We start from the raw sequence: 19,930 nt of genomic DNA, 5'->3' as shown, positions 1-19,930 counted from the left end.
TTTTGCCTGCACACACACACAGACATGCACACACACCACCAACCTCTCCAGAGAGCCATCGCTGATGTTCTAACTGCTCTGTACAGGTGCCAAGCAGGGCTCATATCAGCCCACACCCCATTGTTGTGAAATAATATATCACAGCAAGTTGACTGTGAAATTACATTTTATCTCTCCAAGGAGCCAAACTTTCTTTTCATTTTTGTCACACTCCCTGTCTCTCTCTCTGTCTGTCCCTCTCCCTTTTCTCTCCCTGTGCCGCTCTGTGTCCTAGAAACTAATGGAGTGAGAAATAAAGTTAAGGTAAATGGCTAGATTGATGGTGTTCAGTTGTGAAGAAGGGGGGAGGAGAATAAAGAAGCATAAAAAGGACAGTTGTTTAAAGGATGCCCTTGAGAGACGGTCTGAGTGTCTCTGGAGATATTGGCAAAAATAAAGAGACCCATACGTCTCCGTGCACAGATGTGCGTGGGGACATGGAAAAAGAGCAATACCGTCATGCAGTCACACGATGGAGAAAGATGCACACTGTGGTATGGGTTGCCATGGAAACAACAATGACATATTCCTCACCTGCTGCTGGCAGATACGGCTTGTTTTGAGCAAGCGGCAACCTACAGGGCTGAAAGAAGAAGCCAATGCGAAAGTGCCAATACCTGTAGTTCCTCGAATGGCCACTTGAGGCTGGCTCCAAAAGCGAGTCAATTCCTATAAACCCCCATGTTAAAATGCCCAACTTTACAGCAGAAAGAAAAATGTTTACAGCCTGGTACAAAAAAGGTTTTGGTCTTTATAGGTAATTTCCCCATTCATGACAACTGTAAATTTTTATATAATTCACCAATTTAAATTTTATTAAGGCTTAAAGTTATGCATAATTAAGGGCATGGCCGTATTGACTGACAGGTGGGTGCCATCACATACAAGTCGCTACCATGGTGACAATGTTGGTTAGGTGACATAACCATGACGTAACCCCAGATTCACAGAGTATAGCCATAGCCATTGCTATTTGTGTGTTTTCAGATCATTAAAGTTAACTGTAACATTTTGGTCACCTAAAAAAGTCTTGTTCAGCATTTGGTTGTACTAAAAGACCCTCTAAGGAGTCCGATGTTCTGTTTTTTTCCATTAAGTACATTTTATTTTAATGGTTTTAAGTGTATTTTTTGCTAGCGAAAATTAGAATTAGCATTATCACAGTTAACCACAGACTGTAAATGCACCATGCTAACCCAGCTAAAGGCTAGCATTAGGGTCAACTCCACCCTCTCATCCAAATATGAACTGTGTCTCAATTCACGAGCTGCATCTTTTGAAGGCTGCGTTTGAAGACTGAATGTGTCACAGCGGTTTGACCAAGGCTGTCTCATTTCGAAGGCTCCTTCAAATGCAGCTGAGAAATGCAGCCTTCTTTTCCCAAATTTGGAGGATCCAACAGAAGGATCCTTCACGTCCCAACCTATCTCAGAATGCATTTCGCACCATCCGGAAGTCCGTGCGATAAAATGGTGGAGATTTTGAGCCAGACTGAGCTGTAGGACTGTTAAAATGTCACTTTATTAAGTTTTAATATTTCTTCAGGCAAGAAAGTAAGCATTTCAATTCCCAATATGTGTTCAGTTTATCCAAATAACGCTTGTTTGTAAATCTGCTTGTGCCTTTTTGGAGATGTGAGGAGCCGCTGACCGGGTGAAACCAGCCGCTCAGCTGTTAGCAGCCCGACTCCTGAGATGATTGGCTGGTTAACATGTTCTCATCCCGGTGAGAACATGATCCAATGAACTGATCTGTGCAGCTCTTTGGTTAATTTACCGCTGGCTCTAATGTCTCCGCAGCGCTTTGATATATGATATAATTCCTTAAGGAAGACAAGTGGTCTCACTGATGAAATCCAACAATTGTAGCTGCTATGTTAGTTTGTCTGAATGTAAAGTGAAGCTTCATGTTTTTATTGGACAGAATAACAGCATCACCTCCGGGGCTCTATATGTACAGATATCACCACATTTCAATAAATATAAATGATTCAAATGAACAGATCAGTCTATATTAAATTCATTTTATTTTACTAAGCTATATGACCGTTTGAATTTTTATTATAGCTACATTACAGACTGAATAACATAATTTACATTTTGTCACAGTCCAGTCAGGTAGGTGTGTTGAAGCTGAGCTGCTGCTGTCAGCAAATACACTGCTGCAGACAGAGAATGGACAGGCTCTTCTCTCTACTCGAGAGATTGATTGAAAAATAAAACTATTTACTATACTATTTACATAAATAAAATACATAAGAAGTGGAATAACAAGGTATATGTGGGTCCTTAAAAGTTCAATTTTAGAAATATCAGACCTCAGAAAATGTGTTTATGTATACTTTGGGTCAGCTGAGCAGGGAGTTCCTGGGGTGTGTTGCTGGACCTGGATGGGGTGCCACAATAATAAAATTAAAAGTGATGGCTCCATTTCTACTAGCTGTGTCCCGATTGTCAACTGCAGCTGTCAAGGTTGCTAGGCGACAGGAGTGGCACTTCGTGACACAAGGATAAGGGCAGGTACAACTAGCGACACAGCTGGAAATCTTACGCAGACCAGACCGTCTCATTTAACAACGCTCAGTTCCGGCCTTTGCGGTCAGCGAAGGACAAGCCTTTGTAGATTGCGTCCTTTGAAGGATGTGGCCCCTGAATTGAGACGCAGCTATGGTCACTTCTGGCTCCAAAAATCCAAGATGGCGATGGTCAAAATGCAAACTTGAGGCTTCAAAACGGGAGTCCACAAACCAGTGGGTGACATCACAGTGGCTATGTCCATTATTTTTTACACTCTATGGGTTTTGAGTCGCCTTTTCCCGTGTAGGTCCAATGTCAACGACCAGAGCAGTTTGGGTTAAAAGTCCAGCAGTTTTTATTAACTCTTAACTAAAAAGCATATTACGCCATACAGTGAAAGTAATGACTTTTTAAAAGTAGTCAGTCAGGTATTTACCATAGGACTAAGAGGACAAAATGCTCACATGGTGAGCAGTTACAGCTCTGAAATCTGATTTATGGACACATTGGGTCACTCAAAATAAATTGATACAAACCTCCTCAGTGGAGGCTTTTCAGAGGACGAGTCAATTCATGCTGCACCTATCTGATGGGAAAGCTTTAAAATTACTGACAGTACAGTGCTAATCAAGTCCACTTTTAATGTGTTGAATGGAGTTAGTTTGAAAATGGCTGTTCAAATGAATTGAATCTGAACATATAACCAACCAATCAATGGAAGACGCCATAGCACACATCCTCCACACCACCCTATCTCTCCTGGACAAGAAACGGAGCTATGTAAGATTACCATTTATTGACTACAGTTCAGCGTTTAACAACATAGTTCCCTCCAGGCTCATCACAAAGCTCAAGGATCTGGGTTTAAACACCTCAGTGTGCATGTGGATTGTTATGGAAAATTCTAACTTAAGGGGCTACAAATTGTGTTATACTGGATCAAGCATGGACCTTGGGTCACAGAGTAAGCAACACTAAATCTTAAGCTGAAGGAGGCACTGTCTCCTCTCCTTGAGACTCAGAGCAGCTGTCTGTGATGTCTGGGAAGCGGAAGCCTTTCTGATAAAGAGTGAACCAGTGTTGTCACGGTAACCAAGGTCAGGGAGATGGCCCTGAGACTCCCCAGACACCACTGTTAGGTGATTGCACAGATTCCATTGGCATAAGCAGACAACAGCGGCTCCAAACTCCATGCAACATGACTGCACTAACACAGGTAAAAAGATCTTCCCTGTTTAGAAACTAATGAACCAATAGATTAATTTTTCATATTGTAGATGCATTCGGTTTGACCATTTCTGGGCGTATAGTATTTGTGGCATGATCTGTAGGGGTTTAAAGACCAAAAGACCTAAAGACGGCATCATGCACATTCAATTGTGATTGATAAAGTTTCTTTTCTCCGCTTGGCCAAGTGTTCAATAAATATTCTCAGCCTAAGAAATCAAAGGCTCCTGGACACTTTCTTCACTGATGAGTTGACCATTGATCAGCATTTCTCAATAATATGAATCCTTGACTTCCTGATGGACAGACACCAGGTGGTGAGCGTAGGTGGACACACCACTTCTACCCTCATCCTTAACACTGGAGCACCCGAGGGCTGCGTTTTGAACACCCTGCTTTATACACTGTCTAGCCACTTGCAACTTCAACACCATCATCAAGTTTGCTGACGACACAATGAAAAGGCTTACCTGAAGGAAGTAGAGGACCTGAAAAGCTGGTGTCAGGACAACAACCTACTCCTGAACATCAGAAATACTAAGGAGTTGATAGTGGACTTTGGAAAGAAGCAGGGAAGGAATTACGCCCTCCCTAATATCAACTCCTCAGTGGAGAGGAGGTACAGCTTCAAGTACCTTGGTGTCCACATCACTGAGGGCCTGACTTCAGCGCTGCATACTGACTCAATGGTGAGAAAGTCAAGGCAGAGACTGTTTTACCTCAGACGCTTGAAGAAATAAGGGGTATCCCCTCAAATACTGACAAATTTCTACTCCTGCACCATTGAGAGCATCCTGACAGGGAACATTACTGCTTGGTGCAGAAACAGCACTGACCAGGACAACAAGGCCCTACAAAGAATGGTTCGTTTGGCTGAACATACAATAGGCGGTACTCTACCCTGCCTAAAGGATATTTACACCAGGCACAGCAAGAATAAGGCCACGAGAATCATTAAACATCCCAACCAACTGGATAATGGCGTCTTCTCCCTGCTGTAAGAAGGTATTGGATACATCAGCAAGAGCCTCTATCCTCAGTGAGTCACTGCCAAAGACTGTCCTCCCCTCCAAGCATATATATATATATATATATATATATATATATACTATTCCTATTCTAATTAAAGTCTTTTTAATGCACAAATTGAAGGAACTGGCAGGATTACATTTCACTGTGATTGTACCTTATATGATTACATGTGACAAATAACCTTGATTGATTGATAATTACTTAGAATATCAATTTAACAAAGGAAGTGTTTGATAATATTAAACATCCTTGATCAAATGGCAGTAAAATTGGATTGCTATATTAGAACCTTTTGTAGACATTGGCTGTCATAGTGCAAATTTAGCAGCAAGTATTCTGATCACTGACAATCTACACCGTGGCGCAGTGTGTACTTAGACCAGTCTTCATTTGTATCAAATCAGATTGCAGTTTTGTCACATTTCCAGCCCAGCACGTTGATAATGGATTCACAGCCAAGCTCAATATTGTACTGCTCCGTTGTCTGACACATCTTAGTGCCAATACTTTCCAAAAAAAGCAGCACAAGACCTAATTACAATTGATTAGAAACTGTCTGCTGTGGAAATTCATGCCTCATCTAAAAATAATTCAGTAATTCAGACAATCTTTTTAATTTTTATTTTCAAGTATGATGGTGGTGTGTGTGCAGTGGGGGTGGGAGGTGGAGGGGGTTTATTTCATTTCTTGTCCCTTGTTCTGAGGGAATTGCTTTACAAATTAAGCTAATCCATTTTTTACAGATCCCAGTGACCAGAAAAGTCAGGGAGTGATGGTGGAGTGGTGGCCACGGCATTTTCATGTTCTAATTCATTCTGATAAGGTCTGAGATGTAAAAGCCTTTTGTACAGAGAGTTTAAAGGGACAACAATGGAAATAAGTGCCGGACCGTAGTATATATTAAAATGATACCAATGCACATGGGGACATTCCATAACTACTTGAGAATGGGAATGCTGTATACTGGCATGATTTTTGATTTGAAATGGTTTCAATACATTCATAATATCACATTTGGTTATTGATCAAAGAGCTCCAAAAAAATTATCTGAACACTTTGTTGTGTTTTTCCAAAACGAAAGGCTTCCTTTCATTTTACCGAAGTTCTCGATCACATTAAATGGTATGGGGTACAAACATTGGCACAGGACACAAACAAACATTTGAACTCAGCTCAGTCCAATATTTCCTCTAAACACTACACTACTGTTGAAAACATGTAGAGTAACAAACCAGCCGAGTCAGATTCAATCCACCAGTGGCATCCTCAAATGGGACAACTCTTACAATACAGTACAAAAAAATCTTAATTGTCACTTTTTGCACCACAAAATCAGCTAAACCTCAGCCAAGCTTAAAGCCCCTGAAAACTTGGTTTTAACTCTTATGTATTTGGCTGTAACATCAAATATTCATGACTGAAGCAACAATCAAAGTTAAAGTTTGGGGGAAAAAAACTTTGGATTTTATTTCTTTAAGTTTTTAAGTAAGTTAAATAAGTAAGTTTTTTTTTCCTTTTTTTTTGGTCAATTATTGCCAAATTCTGATTGATCTTGCTGCACAAGAGGTAAAATAGGTGTCACCACTCCTATTTTAAAACTAATACAGAACCACTTCAAACCAGTAAGAAGAGCAAAGATAAAGCAGCACAGGCAGATTACTCTTCTGTAAAATTATCAAAACTGTTTCACCATTGGCAGGAAACTTTTTGCTTACTTTTTTCATGCTTGCTTTTAAAAAAAAAGTCTGTTAAGTTTCTGATGTGTTTTTAGGGCATCTGCTCAGTTTGAATTGTGTCCACTGGAATTTTATAGGGTGTGGCATTTTATTATAACACTTACTCCTGACATTTGAGGAAATCAATGTACTCGCTTTTTGGGGCTTGAGTCGTTTTTTATGATGAGGACTTTTGCACACATGTTCTAAATGTCACTGTGGCTATTCATAGCAGTATTTGCAGGTAAGTGATGATGTGAGGAAAGTGGGATTTTCAGTTGATACTGAGAGAGAGAGAAAAAAAGTCTGCCCAAACACTGGCTTGTACCTGCAGGCCACTGACTTTCGTGTGTGTATGTGTGTGTGTATGTGTGTGTGTATGTGTGTGTGAGCGGAGGATTCATCCAAGTGTGCTAATCCATTCTTCCTGGTTGCTGTAGCTGGCCCTCCTTCATGCTTCTCACCTCACATCATCACCATTCTCCTCCTTCTCCACCCCCTACCCTGCACCCACAGCCCATCCAATCCCTTGGTCTGTCTTCAAAGGGCTTCACGGTTTAGGAGCAATCATGACACACACATACACACACGTTTCATACGTGCATAGCCACACACGCTCACAGGCTTACACACTTCCATTCGACTGCACCCAAATTATTTGCGTTTTAACCTTTAGAGGGCAGCAGTGTTTCATTCAGTAAATTGTCACACACAGTGCTTGGAGTTTGAACAATGCTTCACTGATGTGTTGGCTGGCCAAACACAATCTTTCTCTCCCTTTTCTAATTCACCATAATCTCTCTGTCTCTTCTTCCTCACGTCCCCTCCTTGCACACCTCCCTTTGTCTCTTTCCTCTCCCTTCGGGGTCTGTGCTGTTATTCTTCTCAGCCCACCCCACCCACCCTCTCTGTCCCAGTTGCGGAGAGAGTTGGAGATTGACAGATCTGCTATATCTGGTTATAGGCTGTAATTAAAACTCATTTGGCTTGCTGATGGCATTTTCCGCCCCCCTTCATCCATTGCAATTAGTCAGTATTAGTTGACCTGACGTCTTGTATCAGATTGGATTATTGAATTAAAAAAAAAGAGGTAAACAGAAAGAGGTAGCAGTGGCATCACCCAAGGGTGACAGCCACTCTAGGCCTGATACAGTTGCCAGACAGATTGAAATGAGAGCATGAAAACGCTCTCTCCCCTTGTCTCAGCCTCCTTCTGTCATACACACACACGCACACAAAGACTTTGTCCATTGATTCTCCTAGTTGTTTCCTTGGATCACAGAGTTTTTTCAAAACAAGTAAAACCAATTCATTCAGGGCCCCAGTATATGCACATATGCATATGACAAACACATGGTTCTGTTCCTGAATTCATTGATCAGGTAAACAGTCCACAGATCAGAGGTGATGATCACTCACAGGCTGAAATCCTTAAAGGCTCATTTACCTCTTCCTCTTCATTCGTCCTTCATCTTTTACCATCAATATCTGGACCACCTGGAAATACCTGAAACAATCTCTCTATCATTTTTAGAGCTAAAGTACCTCCTGCTGTGCATAAGTCAAATTTCCCAAACTTTTGACAGTTGCGAAACAAACCAGATGTTGAGAAATTTAGTAAAACAGATGTTCTGACACACATTTGTGGTGGAAAACTGCCTTTCCATGAACAGGCCAGTAATTGTGCAAAGATAACATTTACGTCAATAAGAGACAGTTCCCAAGGGAAGTTGGAAGGGGATGATCAGTAATGTCACATTTTAATTTTCTTTGTGTAATGAGTGAAGGCTGCTAGGCCATGTGTATTGTGAGAAATACGGAAGATGCCAAGTACAACTGATACATGTTAGAGAAGTCTGAGACACCATTGTTTTCTGAGATGAGTCATGTCTGGATTATTACCAAAGTGTGTTAAGATCAAGCAAGGTGGGGTTCAGCAAATAAGCTCCACATTAGGAGGGGTTATGAGAGGTATATAATTTAATGTTTTATTATTTTTCATTAGGTTATTTTGTCCCAGGTCAAAGCCTCGGTTTGCTCTGTATTTCACTTTAATGCACAGTAAACCTATTCACTTTGGACTCTTTCAGCTTCCAGTGTATTCTTTTGAATCTTTTTCATAACAAGTGGTAAATTAATTTCTGAATTGTGGGTGACCTGAAGATCTCTGGCCCATTTGAAGATTTCCCACGACACATTGTTCGCACCAGCTTTTTCTATCTCAACAAAACAAAATCCGTCTTCCTCTGATTGGAAAAATGTCTTGGATAGACAGACAAACCTTTTGTTTATTGAGTTTATTGAAATCCCTGCCATTATAGTTGAATGATGTCCCACAATGTAACCACAGCATGAGCTACTTCATAGAGATTCATATGCAGAAATAATGACATAAAACTTCTTGATCCACATTAAAGGGTTACTCCAGGGATTTAGAATTACACTGCCTTATAGTTTGGGGATATGCAAGAGACAGATTAAACAAGACTAACACCGTGTCTACACAGGAGGCGTAATATGAGCAGCACATTAGTAGAGCAGCATCAGTAGCTAGTAGCTACTCCATTTGTGTGTCTCATAAACTGTATCTCTATAGTGTGTCTATAGAAAATGTTTTCAGGCACAGTAATGAGTGTAGGTCACCAGTGTTTGGCAGCACTCAAAGCCCAACATGCAATCACTGTAGTTACATGCATAAAAGGTAGGAAAATACACTTAATGCACAAAAATATGTCTCAGGTTGCATATAACACAATGGAAACGTATCTGTTCTGTCAGACGCATGTGAGACGGACGAGTGACAAGCTCAGCTGAAATGCTTTCTGTGTACTTTACAGTCATTCTAACAACTATACTTAGGCACAGTGTTTTGAGCTAATTGCTAACATCAGCAGGCTACCATGCTCACAATCATATCTGCTAAACATATTGATGTTTCGCAGGTATATGTTATGTATAGGCTACCATTTTTGGCAAGTTAGCGTGTTAACATTTGCTAATTAGCACTAAACACAAAGTACAGCTGAGGCCTACGGTAATGTCATTTGTTTTGCAGGTATTTAGTCATAAACCAAAGTATTGAACAAACTTTGACTTGATAGTGGTGCTAGAGGGAAAGTCAAGGGATCACTAGAGTTATTACAATTCATCCTAATGGGCACATGAATGTCACTACTAAATTCCACGGCAATCCATCTAGCAGATGTTGAGATACTTCACTTGGTAAATGAAAACTTGGGCATATTGGTGGTGCTAGAGGAATAGTCAGGGTATCACCGAAGTCAGCATGCTTCATCTTCTAGGGACAATTTCAAGGCAATCCATCCAATAATTTTTGAGATATTTCAGTCTGGCCCACAGTGGTGGACAAACCTGCAACTGACTGACCAGCTAACATTACCATCCCTACAGCCACACCAAAAGAATGGTCAAAATCAATGCAGCAGAGGCAGAAATATCCTAACTTTTTGTGTCTATAATGGATTAAGCTCCAAAACCACTTCTATTCTACACTTCACTTAATACAACGATCAGACCTTCCCAGCCTGGTTGATGTCCACATCTTTTAAACTCCAAACCCCAGTTTGTAACACAGGCTTTCTGTTATAAAATTGTGGTCTCCAAGTCAAAGCTCAGATCACCCTGATGACCCCATCAGTTATTTTCTCAGACATGACAAAGCTGATCCACAGCTACAGAAGACATTATACAGCAGTTCACAGGCTGAGCAGTACTCCCCATCCGTTCCCCTTTAAATGGTTTGAAGAAGCCTCTTGAAAACCAAAAAAAGATCAGAATCTTTTTTTGTCATTATTCTTATTTGAAATAGAATATCTTGGGATCATTTATGAAGTCATGCTACCAATTAATATTTCATTACAAACTCACAGGTGTGTCATTTACACTCCATCTAAAGTTGAAATACCCTAATAGCATGAGAGACAAGCATTTTTAATGAACTTCAGCTTGTCTCTTCAAAAGATTCCACCATCTGATGAAATACGTATCACATGCAGCGACTTTTTCTCTTACTTTTCCTCTTTTCTGGAGACAAACTGAATAATGAGTCAATGGCTTTTCCTGTCAACACGGTTTGTCTTTTACAGTCACTGCGTGCATTCCAGCGACCCATTAAAGCTATAGACCTCCTCCATACTTTCAATCTCGCTCATGCATCTGCAGAGTTATCTTCAAAAATCAGTTTATTCTGTTTCTTTCCCTCAGATCAGCTCACACTGCACTCTCTCCGTCTCCCTCTGTCTCAACTGTGTGTCTACCTCCCTTCATCCAGACATGCACAGCGGTTGCAGAGCTGCATATTGAAAGGATATGCAGTCTCACTTCATGAAGCTGTGAGTCTCATTTAAATAGATGCAGCAGCTGGGCTGACACGCGAGCCTCGCCTCGTGAATCCATGCTCCTCTTGCAACAGGAGAGAGGGGAGAGCGGAAGCCAACAATGGTGTGACAAATTGCGTTTTCTTATTTTTCATTCCGCTGATTTATTCCTTCCCTCTACTGCACTGCCACCCATCAACAACCCACTCCCCCACCGACACCCCTCAGCCACTCCTCCATCCTGTTTCCCATCTTGTTCTACCCTTTGGAGCGGAAGGCCTATAGCAGTGGTAATGAGGGAGGTTAATTGGCCTTGCTGTGTCTTTAGGAGGCTCGAATGTAATGATGGCAATGATAGGTGGGGGGCGACAATTTTCTCTGGATGCCCACCTGCTTACCCTCTATTGTTTTCACATAATCTGAAACCTTCCCCACTGAGCGTCCTCTTCGTCTAGGCAGCGGGCAGATAAAAGAGAGACTTTTCCATGGGAAAACGTTCATACAGACACTAACACCTTTCATGCTGTTCTATTACTCAGGGTCACATTCTGATACTGCGTGCCATCAAAAAGTTGAGTTGCTCTGCATTACCAGGGTGAAATGTTCACTGTGATGGATTGCCTGTCTTAAGCAATTTTCTTTTTGATTTTTGATTTTCATAGTAAAGTGAATGGAAAGCATTAAGTGTATACTAGTATCCAAGTTTTGAACTTTATCCCAGTTTTGGTCATATTTGTGTTATGATGTGTACATGGATGTATACATTATGCTAACAGTTTCCAGGTTTTTGATTGTCTGCATTAGTGCAAAGAATCCAACCTCTCTGTCATTTCTGTGCTGACTGAGATAAGCTCAGCAGTTGTAGAGGATGAACCCCGTTTGGTTTCCAGATGCCTGGACTCTGCTGCAATTACCGATCTGCTGGGTTTGGCCTCTCTTCATAATTTGAGTTGAAGATGCACCTGTGCACTAAGCAGACATTAATGAGAAATCTGGAATAGATCTGACTTTTTCAATCCTGTCTTAAGGCAATAGTCAGGTGCCCAGAATACAGAAACAGATTTTGCTCGCTGTAATTGTGTCTCCTGTTCATATTGACCATGAAGAGATTTGTTCCTATGGTGCTTCCAATATACTGTAAGTGATAGGGGACAAAATCCACAGCCTTCATTCCTGTGGAAAAATACATTCCAAAGTTTCCATCCATCCATCCATCCATCCATTTTCCGCCGCTTACCCGAGATTGGGTTGCGGTGGCATTAGACTGAGTAGGAAACCCAGACATCCTTTTCCCTGGCAATGCCCTCCAGCTCCTCCTGGGGGATCCCAAGGCGTTTCCAGGCCAGGAGAGATATATAATCCCTCCAGTATGTTCTGGGTCTGCCCCGGGGTCTCCTACCAGTTGGATGTGCCTGGAACACCTCCAGAGGGAGTGTGTCATTCCAAAGTTTATCTGAAGTTAATATGAAGCTTCAGCAATCTGAGTTAGCCAAATCAAGTGAATATCTTGCAAAGTTATGAAATTTCTCTTCTGAACAAATTCCACAGCTCTGCAGGGAAGCACAGAGCTTTGGATTTTGGAAGATACCTACCTCATTTGTCTAAGATTGCCGAAGCCTCATATTAATTTCAGATACACTTAAGAATGCATTTTGACACTGAACCGTGACTTTGGATTTTGTCCCCCATCACTTCCATTGGAAGCAATATTCTCTTAGTGGCCAGTATGAACAGAACAAATGATTACAGCAAGAAAAAAACTTTCTATTGAGGGTACTCCAGCTAGCATATCAGGTTTCTCAAAACCTGAAGAGCTTTTTCATGTTGAAACCAGGATATGATGTTTATAAGAGCAGGACACTCTAAAAACTCAATTATAACCTGAATACTAGTGTGCATGTAAACGTACTCGTTGGCTGCCTTGAAGATACGGGGTCAATCAAAAAGCTCACCATATGCACTGGAAAATGGTAAGAGATATTCTTAAATACACACAATTTGCGGCCGCAGTAATGGATTTAAACATTTGAAACCACTACTGTGGTCTTTAAAGTGAAACTGTGACACTTTAAATACTGGGTCTTCACATCAGGCATGAAGAAGAGCAAAATTAGCTTGTTCAGAAAATGGAGTGAATTTAATCTACATAATTAATAGCAACTTCAAAAACTGGCTGTGAAAGGCACCTTGTTGAGAACATTTTTCATTACCCTTACAAAGCTGTGAGTATATTGTATAAATATACGACATGCAAATACCCTGCAGTATGTGTCTTTGCATGGGCCAAGGCTTGTTAATTGTTACACAATCCATGCATTTAGTCTGCAGGTATGTGTCTGATCTTTTTAATTCAACAACGGGAAATGACCATTGAAACTATTTTGTAATAACAGTAACTGCTCAATTTATGTTATGCTATTCCCCAGAGCACATAACTCAGTATCTGTAGAAAGAAGCTGGGAGGTCAACACGATCCATTATTCATCAACTATCTCTTTTTCTACACTTTACCCTTTCCTTCATCAGCACAAACACCTCCTTCCTCTTTATGTCCACTCCATCTCAGCCACTCCCATCTTTCCCCACTCTAGTCCCTTCATCCACCTCGCTGCTGCGGTCAGTTAGGCCACTGCAGGTGACCGATGAGCAGAGCCATTGATCACGATAAAGTCAGCCTTTTACACTTAATGAAATCCACATTCGCTCACTCCCCACATGCAAAGTGTCTGGAGGAGCTCCACCAACACACACACACACACACACACATATAGAAGTCGAGTGTTTGTGGGAACTTGATTAAATCAATACAAGTAGAGAGAATAAGAGGCAGGCAGATGGATGGATTCAGCAGAGCATATTCACCTGTTATACTTGTGCTTATTCATGATCAAGCATCTGTTACCTTTTCTTCTTGACTTTTTGCCCCCCGTCTGCCTCTCTGCATGTTTTTTTATGTGGCATTTATGGATGATAGCAAGAAGCCTTTGAATCTTAGCGAGGTGTTCAGGTGCGTCTTGACCAATTGGAAGAGTGTCAAGATTTATTTACGCAAACCCTGATCACACACACGCCTCAAAGTGCTTCATGAACAAACAAGGAAAGCAAACGGAGAGGACAGCTAATATGACTGGAGGTCAAGGAAACTGGAGCTTCAGTGGCAGCGCATAAGGCCTTTGTTGCTCCAAAGAAATAAAGCACTGTGTGTGTGAGAGAGAGACACATTTAGATTACTGATATTGACAATAATAACATGAGATTTATATTGGAAGGACATACTTAATGAATGTTCTCCCCACAGGTCAACAAGCCAAGTTGAACACTTGATGAATGAGGGAATGCCACTGAAACTATTGCACAGATTGCATGGATATTGCAGCAGAGAACAACAACAAAACATATACTGTTATAGTTTTGACCTTAGTTGTAAATGTTGTGCGCACAGAATATTGAATTACACTGTATTTCAACAAATCGAATTTTATTTGTTTGCAGCAAAATGCTCTTCCAATTCTCTCATTGCAGGTGCTGAGTGCTTTGCATCAGTATTTAGTGTGAATTTGGCCCTGTTCATACATGGCATTAACATGTGTCTTGGGTGATCCAATCACAAGTTGATAGCTCTAAATGTGTCAGTTCACACCCGGCATTAGAATGCGTCTCCACATGTGTCTTGAGTGACCACTTGTGATCAGATCTCACTTCCCCGCTTTATATGCAAATAAACATGTACATCATTTCTGTTTACAAAGACCAAATGCATTGTTGTTTTTAACCGGTGGGAGGCAGCAATGCACTTCCTGTGCCTAGTCTGCCGGAAGTTAAAAGAAGAAGAAGTTTTCCAAGACTTTGGTGCGTGGGGAAAAATCAAAACTCTTCAGCCTAAATGGAAATCAGACAGCGTGTTTTGTGTGTACTCAATCCATAAGAATCCATTTTGCCTGTTGTTTTGGCTTCTTGTTGTTTCGCCCCTTAATATGATGTTGTTGGAGCACAAATGAATACATACCTCCGCTTACGCAGAGGATGTCAGTTGAGTAGGTGGTCCCTAAATGTCATGTCATGTCAATCCCTAAATGCCAATCTCATCTGCACGTGTAGAAAAAGAAAACTGCAGTACACTTCACTACAAAAAACTTTTTTTTTTTTTAAGAAATCTTAAAAAAATAACCTATTACAATAGGTATTTTCATGACACTGAAGTAGGATCTACTAAGAGCCCATCTTCCTCCATGACCACTCCACCTGTTGCTCGCATCTGTGCACATGCATGTTAATTGGCTGCATAGAAACAAATCTAAATTTTAAATTTAAGGAAAACGTTGGCACTAATTATGTGGACATCAAGTCGGGCAGGTGAAGGATTTTTGGAGGCAAGAGCAGAAGGATTTAGCTTCCATCCAGCAGTTGTTCCCTGCTGAGTGTTAATATGCAATTCTGATAGTGAAGAGCAGCAGCATGTCTCTGCCTCTCTAGACTTGTTTGAGGCAAATTACAAGGTGTTGCATCCAACATGTAAGCTTTCAAATTGACTTATAAGTTTACACTTTGTATGATAGCCCCGGGACAACGACTGTCTCAGCCAATCAACGTTTGTGATGTCATCACATAGAGTCCTGCTGCCAAAAAAAAAAGGAACATAGGAGGGGAAAACGGCTGTGCAAAGAGACGCAAATTACAAGGTGAGACCAACATGAAAGTTTTCAGATTGACTTATTAGTTTACACTAGACTGCTAATAGCTTTATTATTATGAGGGTATTAAAATGCATATTTCCTTTTTAGATTGGCATTTTGCCACCATGGAAGTAAGCTAACATTAACTTGCATAGATGAGCTAAAAGTTAGCTAGGTTGCCACCAGCCAAAACTGATGAGCATTACTATCTTTCTGGTTCTAATTGAAACAATCTGAAGTAATATTTGTCATAACTTTGTAATATTTGTAATAACTGAAGAAGCAGCCAAACTACCGCTTTAGAGAGCTGAACGTTGCCCACAAGCATCCTCGTGCCTTTCATACTCAAACAGAAATGCATACGAAAGTGTGAGCTAGATAATATACATAGAACAAATAAACACACACTAATACTCACTGTATGACATTAACACAAAACAATGAATGCATGTTACTTATCGCTGATTATTAAAAAAACAAAAACAAAACAGCTAATAGAAAGACTGCATGCTCTTACTTTGAAATGCGGAAATGACGTCGTCAGCAGGCGATCGCGTGCTATCTGAAAATGTATGAGTGGATTTTCGTTCAGGCCGGTGGAAAGTTTGTTTCAAAACTCCGTGTGTGTAAAAAGCAAATCCACATGTGTAAAACTGAGATCCACAAATGTTTTTTCGATTCACAAATGCCTGTTGGAAAGTTGTAAATGTTAGAAAGATATTCACAAACGCTTTTCATTTATTTGTAAATTAATTTAATGTATTCACAGATATTTTTTTTATTTGTGGAATTTGTTTGTGTATTTGCAGATCTGTTTTACATTTGCAAAATATTTTTGAGTTTACAAAACTTTTTTTGTATTTGTGGAAGATGTTTATATTTACAGATTACACATTTACACACAGATTGTTGATCTGTTCACACAAATCATTATGAAACAAATCTCACTCCATAAGGTCTCCTCCTCTCCAAAAACAAATGTACATGGGCAACTGTAACAATACTGAATAAAGCTGTTTCACGTAAAAAATCAATGTTTCCCCAACGATGTTTGGCGAGCACCGGACTTCTGGGAGGGGCTGCTAGTTGAGCTGTTAACATTTGCTCAGCTTGTTTCTCTGATAACTTAAGATCCAGATGTCCAATGACTAAAATCCTTCATCTGGTTAAAAAATATAGTTAAAAACGACCAAGATCTAAAAACTTTATCATAAAAACTGACTTAAAACTGAATAAAAGTTAATTTATAACAGTTTCTGTCGAACAACCACAATGCCAACGTATTATCTTGTAGGTGTATACTCTTTGGTAGACACAATTATAGTGGACAAACACAATGCAGACACATGCATCTTGTGCGCACATACTCTTTGGTAGAGGGGTATGACACCATCGACAGGTGACCAAATGAAACAGTCCATTCATTTGATTAAAATGACAGATTTCTCTGGGTTTTAAAATTATTGGAAACATTTGGGATAATGTAAGCACACAACTCAACAAAATATATAACATAGGTCTAGTTGTTTTTAGACATTTTAATGTGGAATAGTTACATATTACAGCTTTAAAGCAAATCAATACATGGTACATTAACATTTATTAAATTAACCAGTCCTGTGCTTTAGCAGACCACACTGGGTCTGCAGAAGTAGCTCCTGCAGGTAAGAGCATGGGCAGAGAGAGACTGCAACGACTCTGCTGCAGGCTGAACCGTGAGGAGAAAAGAGACAGAGAAGAGAGGAACTTCTAGTTTTGTTAGTCTGGCTCCATGGGTGAAGTTCAGACTTGGTGCAAACAACCAAGGACTCTGGGAAATTGAGTTTTTTAAGGACTCCCTCTGTTTCTTTGAGTGTTGAAACATGTGGTTGGCCTGTGAGACCCAAACACTGCAGTAAACTGAATTTATACCCTGGCTCAAGCTCATGAACTTCAGTAAGCTTCCAGACACACATGCTGTCATTCGTTCATTCCATGAGCTTCATTACTTATACTACTTTAGTAGACAAGTTAAACAACAGTGGTGAAAACAAAAGACACACACCCCTGTTTACATCATAGGAACTGAGGTGGAGCGGGTGAACAGTTTTAAGTTCCTTGGAATCAACATCACACATCTCCACCCTAGTAAAAAAAAAAAAAAAAGCTCAGAATTGGCATGAGATGTGCACAGCCCAAGACAGGAAGGCTATGCAGCGGGTGATTAAAACCGCCCAGAACATCATCGGGTACCCATCATGAGCATCAGTGATATTGGTAAGGTGAGGTGCCTGCACAGAGCCCAAAGGATACTAAAAGACAATACCCACCCCAACCACAGCCTGTTCACCCTGCTGCCATCCGGCAAGAGATACAGAGGTACCATCAGACTACAGAGCAGCTTCTTTCCTCAGGCTGTGAGACACCTCAATTCATCCTCCGCACTCCAATATAAAATATTGTCTTATTTTTATGACTTATTATTTATTAATCCATTTATATAATTTCTGTTTTTGTGAGTAGCATAAAGGGACTACAAACTATATTTTGTTATACAACCTTGAGTTTTAAAATGAATGAATGAATCTTAAATCTTGAATCTTGAAATATAAAACAAAATGTGAAGCTGGAGTGGAGCTGTGCCCTCTCTGGATGTGGATGTCACTTTTGATTGTGACCCCTTGTTAAAGACAGGGACACACTGTCCACTGTGGCAGATGCTGAGGTAAGGGAATAATGCTTTTTATCACGGCAGATTAGCGATTAGTGTTTACACAGATGGCCTGTTTAGTTTGGAACAGAGGGACCAGGGCAGAATTGCTCTAACAGTTTAGCATCAACTAAATGCTGACTGAATAGAGCATTGTTTGCAATTTCATTTCTTAGATATGACAGCAAAACAACAGTAATACTGAAACTACAGCTAAATGCATGTCTGTGCACCTGGTTTCATGATGTCAAAGCCAAAAGCCCAGCTACTACCCTGGTCTCATATGCATTGCTGGTGAGCAGTGACCCAATATTTTTTTTATTATCTTGTGCAACTGTATCCAAATACAGCATAAGTCTTGCTCATGAGAAAGCATCCAATAGTTTCATCTACATGTATATGAGTCTAATCATCAGGACTTACCTTATTGGCCTTACTGCTTCTTTTTCAAAGATTTATGTAGTGAGCACACGTCCTCATTGAAAATCTAACAAAATATGAATTTTGACTACACAGCAGCATTACAGTGTGCAAGTTTGCCTAAAGCAAAGCATCTGAATCATCTTCTTGGTCTTTCTGACCTCCAAATAAAGCAAAAGATAACTGTATAAACCCATCTCAGTAGAAGTAACAAAAGTTACGATATTGTAACCCTGGTTCTATAAGCACAGACAGAGCCCTCTACTGGACTCTATGGGTAATACTCTAGAACTAGGGTTACAATATCGTAACCTTTGTTCTATCTCACACAGGCTCTGCCCTCTACTGGACTCTATGAATACAGTAGGCGGAGCCCGATGCATGTTTGCCCTGCTGCGATATGTCATCAGACTGCCTCACTGAGCCTGACCAGCTACAGTCCTCCTACTACCCTCCTACTACTAATCCCAGCTACTTAAGTGGAGCAGTAGGGGGTCCAACCCAGTCCAGTTAACATCGACCTGAGCTGGGTGAAAACGTGGCCTAACTTCACGGGGGTCATAGATCATACACCAAACACCTTGCACACCTCGGTTCCAAATCTGCTGCACCACCTCGGGGTTTAGTACCCACTTGTCTGCCAGAGGGCCGCCTCTTGGCATGAGGTCGGTGCTCCTGTTTTCTTGACCTGCAATGTGAAGGGCTCTCAGAGACAGGAAGTGTTCTGAGGCTCACAATAACAGGTTCTCTGCCATCTTCATCAGGGCTGCTGACCAGACTCTGCCCTGCCTGTTGATGTAGGCACTCGTAGTGCAGTTGTCTGTTCTCACCAAAACATGTCTTCCCTCAACCAGAGTCAAGACGTGTTGGAGAACCAAGAGCATGACCTGAAGTTCGACAAGGTTGATGTGTCAGTTTTCCAATGAGGGCAACACACCACCTATCACTCTCCCCAGACAGGTGCCCACCACCTCTTCAGGGACGCATCTGTGAACACCCGTGCGGCTGTGATGCTCCCTCCCACTGACAGCCATTTCAGCGCCGCTGACTTTCCCTGAGCATAAGCCAATTTCTGCGCAGGTCTGTCAGTGCTCCTCGATCCAGCCTGGGCTGCTTCGTGGTCAGGGGAGGGCTGGTGCTGCAGTGTCTCTGTTGAGGTGATGTGGGAGGTGGCTGAGATGGCTGATAGTGCTCTGCCCTGCCTGCGGGCCCTCCAACTTGCTGTGGGGTTGCAGCGATGCACCTCATCTCCTTTCTGGTTTGAAGAAGGCACAAGCAGCA

The sequence above is a fragment of the Thunnus thynnus genome, chromosome 5 (assembly GCF_963924715.1).
Source record: "Thunnus thynnus chromosome 5, fThuThy2.1, whole genome shotgun sequence".
Lineage (NCBI taxonomy): Eukaryota > Metazoa > Chordata > Actinopteri > Scombriformes > Scombridae > Thunnus > Thunnus thynnus.
Note: the sequence above shows the minus strand (reverse complement) of the source record.